The sequence below is a fragment of the Phaethon lepturus genome, unplaced genomic scaffold, assembly GCF_000687285.1.
Source record: "Phaethon lepturus isolate BGI_N335 unplaced genomic scaffold, ASM68728v1 scaffold45466, whole genome shotgun sequence".
In the NCBI taxonomy this organism is placed as follows: Eukaryota; Metazoa; Chordata; class Aves; order Phaethontiformes; family Phaethontidae; genus Phaethon; species Phaethon lepturus.
The window spans coordinates 23158-29157 of NW_010549218.1; positions in this window are offsets into that span (position 1 = coordinate 23158).

Consider the following 6000-nt stretch of genomic DNA (forward strand, 5'->3'; position numbering starts at 1 on the left):
TCCGTGGATGAGATATTAAGTAGAAATCATACTCCACCCTGCCAATTCATAAAATAAAGCAAGTACTTTTGAATCATTTTTCCTCTGTCCTAAACAGGTACGGTCATGCACATAGGAAGCACCCACAAGCTCCTAGGGCAACACCTCCACTGTCCGAGCACCTGCTGACGGTCCATAGACTAATTAAAAAACAAAACACAACAGAACTTTTCCAGGACTGCAAATGTAGGGGTTTTTTAGAGCTTACAGGAGTAATTCACAAGGAGATACAGAAGCAATGAACCCAGGGGACAATTTAGGGGCAAGAGTGCTACACAGCTTATAATTCAAGTTCACACAAAATCCTAAATCCTGATGATGTGCTGCTGCTGTGATGGCCTGAGGCCATGCTAGACAAGGTTTGCCTTGGAACTGCAATGCTCCTTAAGACAGAAAAGCACTTAAAAGCTCAAAAGCCTGCGCATCCATCACTAAGGGAAATTTATTTGTCACTAGTATTTTCTATTAATTCCTTGCCACAGCAACAGTACTATACTCAACATGTATCTAGAACACTAGGTAACAAAATTTATCTACAAAGGTGTCGATTGTATGCCTTCACACTACTTCACAATGATATGCTTGTGGAATAATTCATAGCTAAGTGCTGTGATTTACAAAGAATGGTATTTCTCAAACATGGACCTGAGAAGAACTTAGCATTGAAGTCAGCAAATAATCGTTCCAGGTCTTCAGCAATGATGAGAATTCCTTCCACTCTATTAAAATATAACCAGCAAATCAGGAAATTGTGTGATTTCGGTGTTCTAATTTAATAGATTACTAACAGATCAGAAAGCTGGTCTGAAAATTAGTAACTTTGCCACGCATGCTGTCATTATTCATAGCTCTATTAAGATATGCAAATCTATAATAGCAAGTTCTACTAGCAATATTTAATGGCAGAAGTGAAGGTATTCTTGCAGCTTACAGTCATTCCTTTCTCATACTAAAACACACTTCAAAACTTGCCACAATTAAAAAGGTTAAAATATTTCATTGTGTTGTAGCCTATTCTAGTGCTCAATAAGAAAAACACTAAATTGTTCTTTTAGCAGCTGGTTGGAGGAGGTTTAATTCCCAACATTCACTAAGGAAGCATATTTCATACAAAGGAAACCAAAGCATTGTCGCAAAGAATCTAGTTTACTGAATATCCAATATGATTCAATAGTCATGTCTCACACAAAACACTGAAGACTATCACAAGTCTAAACAGGACTGTATTCCTAGATTGAATTACTTTATTATAAGCATGAGGTTGGGAAAAAACTACCATAACAATACACAATAAACAAAAGTTATTAAAAACAATTGTTTGTGTGGTTGTTGATTTTTTTTGTTTGTTTTGGGCTGAGGTTTTTTGAGAGCAAGTATCAGTAAGTGCTGACAAGATTGACATGGTCAACTCATTAAAAAGCATGTACAACTTGAAAAATTGACATCAAATTTAAAGTATTACAAATGTGCTACATATTTAGAAAAACACAGCTAGAGCATCTACACAGTCCTGGCTTTTCACTGCAACGACACAAGACAATATGATAAAATTCTTTAACATTTTGTCATTTTTTTCCGCCATAGCCATTATCACTCTGAGCACAGCAGATATTGCTCAGTACCCTAATACCATGAATCTCAGTTTCCCATCCTTGAATTTTGAAGTTACCACATAGTGAGGGAAAAGCACTATATTTCAACAGAAGAAAATAGAAGTATTTTGAATACTAGCAAACCAGCTGAACACTGCCTTTCATGTAGACGTTACATCAAATTACACAGCCAAAGAACACACTTCCTAGAAATGGTATTATATGAATATCTTTGGTCTTCAACAGAAATGAAAAGTCTCTGAATCAAAATTTTATATACGTTACACACAAGACTTACCCATAATGGCAGTTAGCCTGAAAACCTGAACTTCAAGGAAATGGTTGCTTCTTTAGCATTATTTTATTTCCTAAAATGCAAAACCATAAATACACAATTATTGGAGTTGTCAAAGTCATGTAAAACAGTCAACTCTTCATTTTTTATGGACTTTTTTCAAATATTCTACATATCAAATATCCATATAAACTACAAATAAGTAGTGCATATGCACCTATGACATGGAGAAAACAGATATTGCCCAAAGCCTCACTGGGCTCTGAGCAATATATATAGAATTTCAGAAGACACAAAGCCCAAATTAAATATTCTGCTAGACTCAAGATGATTTTAGTGTCTGTCTACACCCCCAGATGCTGATTAGTAGCTTAATTAGTCATATAACCCTACTACATGGGATATCCACTACTCCAGATTATTAAGAACCGCTTCTGTTTTTACAGGTTCCTGCACCTGGTGTTCAAAGTTCTGTGTTCAGAACTACAGATATATATATAGGTCGTATATATAAATGTATATGAAACAGCACAAATCAAGAGGCATCAAGACATACTTATTATATACACCAGAAAACTTCAATTGATAAATTTTTTTCATAATTCAAGATTATTACACAGATATTCCAACACCCTTGAAAGAAACACCTCTGGAAGACAGCAGGTATTAACTTTTAATATATCATATACAAGTTATTGAGAAAATCAGAAACATAGGGGACACATTTATGAACAAACTCCATTTATCACAGTATCTTGATTATTGGCCAATAAAAAAAAACAATTAAGGATTAATTAAAATATCTTTCTATAGGATGCTCTTAGGGAGCTTAACAGCAAAAAAAATAAAGACATATCACTAAATAGACAATGAGATTTGTTGTAATACAGGCTACCACAGGAAGAATTCAGAATTTTTAATGCAAGATCATAGCAGAAAACTCTCTAGTTTCTTAAGCAGTCACTGTCACTAAGTAGTAAGAGCCTATTCCCTCTGCCCTTTTCATGGCTGCAGTGGACCATCCATCCTTCTGACACATAGCCAAAAGATCATAGAATCATAGAATCTTTGGGTTGGAAGGGACCTTTTAAGGTCATCTAGTTCAACTCCCCTGCAATGAGGAGGGACATCTTCAACTAGATCAGGTTGCTCAGAGCCCTGTCCAACCTCTACCCCTCTCTGAATAAAACAAATGCAGTTCCCTACAAGTTCAGTCAAGGAGCTACACCAACAGTAAAATGACGTTTTAAAAACAAACCGAATTTGTTTTCTCATGGTTTATTTCCTTACCAGGGTCAAACAACCCCTGATGCCAGCACTGGGCCACCTGTGGGAGCACATGGCTGAGAACAGAGGGGAGGTGGCCAGCTCTTTCAGCACTAGCCAGACTTCCTTCCTTGAATACTCTGCTAATACTCTTGAATACTCTTGAATTCTCTAGCTAACAATAAACTAACTGCAGTTTTCCAAAGGATTTCTGAGCATCTTCAGTTAGGCATGTAAGAGTTCCTGCCATCATGTTTCTTACTTACTTCAAGAAAATGGACCTTTTAAGCAGCATTCACTTCACCAGTGGAACTAGAAAGCTTCAAATACTTCTGACATATTTTTCAGAAGGAAATTTGGACTTGAGAAACATATAAAGCTCGCTGCTATACACCGCCTTTTACCTGCACATCAGATGACTCATTATTGCCTATTTCAAGCTCCATAATAAACAAGAAGAGATCAGGCTTTTAAAGAAGATCCCGAGGTCCCTTCCTCACTCTGCAATCAGAAATCAGTTGAGAGAGCATGTATGGGCGCGCATTAGAGCTAAAATAAAGCTGAAAATACCATTCAAGTGTATTCAGAGTTATACACTCCCAAGTCTATGGAGCGCCTCAAAACAGTACCTGAAACAGCTTCCAGTTGTTGTGGGGAGAAAACCTCCTATCTAATGCTTTGTAAAGGATTAAAGCCTGCAAAAGTGTGAGAAGTATATCTGGCCTGGGCTACCCACAATCTCAGGACACAACCCGAACTTTTATTACTAACATGGGCTCCAGCCTCTTGATGCCACCACCTCTTCCCAGTGGGAAACAGAAAAATGTTTAAAAAAATCAAAAAAGAAAAAGCTTCTGTTGCTCCATAACAGGAAAGGAAAAACATGAAGAAGCAAAGGAAAAGGATTTGTACTGATCTTCAGAAATGAAAACAGGGGCTGGATTTTCATTTATCTGCCAAATGACAGTAGCCAAGATCACTCAAAATAAGGACAGAATCTTTCAGCCTTGCTCTCACACAAGATGCCAGGAGATCTGGTTTACTTAATTAACTTTTATAGCCTTAAACAACACAACTAACATTTCCCCCACGTCTGATTCTTTGGGTTTTTTGCATCCCTAAGAGTTAAAAAAGCAAAATAGAATATATCTTCTTCTTATTACCTATACTGTGGTGGTTTTTTTTTTTTTCTATCAGCAGTAGTCTTGGGGGATTTTCCAAAGAATTATTCACTGAAGTGCTTACAAAACATTTTTTTAATTCTGTATTTGATCCAACTGTCTTAAAATGAGAGCTAGTGTCATTTTCATAAATGTCTGATGTAATTAGCCATCTAATACATTAAACATAAAAATGTGTTTCATGACTTTGGATGAAGTACTTCTGTAATACTTCCTTATAAGCATTTCAAAGAAACACAAAAGTTCTGTGAGGCATTTTAAATCATCTGCTACACTTTAAGAAAACAAGAACAAGTTATATCTCCAAACAAAAATACCCCAGATGTTCTTCCTCAACCTAGCTGAAATAACCAAACTCAGAAACTCAAGATATTTGAGCTACACAGCTCATATAAGGCAGGCAAGCTGAAGAACAACCACCATCTTAGAAAACATCTTCTGCAAGTTCCTCCAAGCTATAAGAATTCATTCTTTAGTATTACTCTGGCATCTGTCATTAGAAGAACATAAGCTAATGAGTGAGCAACCATTTCTTTTCCCTTTCACTTCCTTCTTATTCCTTAGAAGGAAGAAAATAAAAACCTAGAAAAACTAAATTTCTCTGAGTAACTTATGGACTTCTCACCTTACTAACCCTTTTAACCAAAATCCTTTCTGTTCCAATATAAAGAATAATTAATCACAAACTAAACATCTTAATCTTTTTGTTAGCATTGTCACTTCAAAAATAAGCTAACAACATTAAAATGTCAGTTGAACAGGTGATCCAGATCAAACTTTATTAAGACTTCACCTTTGTGAATTGAGAAGACACTTCTGGTTTTAACTGCTGATTTTCAGAATGGACTGTAATAGCAGCATCATGGTGGTAAGAGAGTAAAAAAGATGACAAAAATAAACATCTTTTTTAAACAACAAAACAAATACATCCTGTGGAGAGGGAAACAAAAGCATATTCATGGCTACAAAATAGCATTAGCAAAACACACACATGGAGTAGATGACAATCCAGGACAAAAAGGAAGCAAAACAGGGAAAACTGGAACTCAGAAAGATTCAGGAGAAGCCAAGGAAGCAAAACGCAAGAGCAGATGCAAAGGTAGAATAAGATTATGTCAAGGTCTTGCAGAGAAACACAAGCAGCTTGAATTTGAATGTAATTAAAGAAAGGATGACAGAGAGTGAATTTCAAAAAGGTGATGATGTGATAAGAGTAGCAAACAAAGAAGAATATCCTAGCAACAGCATTTTGGATATAAGGGTGGAGACATGCTGATTCATATTCTTGATTCACTTCCCATCAGCCACCTTCCACAGAGCCTGGAAGTCTTTCAGGATCTGAGAAAGCTGCTGAAGGAAGAAAATATCCAGGTGATTCTTGGAAATTGTTTTTAGCCTTCTCATGGCAAATTAAACAAAGCCTGAGGTCAAATAAGTCATGCAGACAATAACCTAGCTGTTCAAATACTCTGAGCTAATTGTCCATATGCATACACTTCTCCTAAAATAAATGCAACAGGCTTAAGCTGCCGCTGAGTTACCAAAAGATAAAAGTACACAAACACCAGCATACAGATTGCATTGTCTCTCATGACTGACTCGGTCACATTCAAAAACTTGTAGGCTG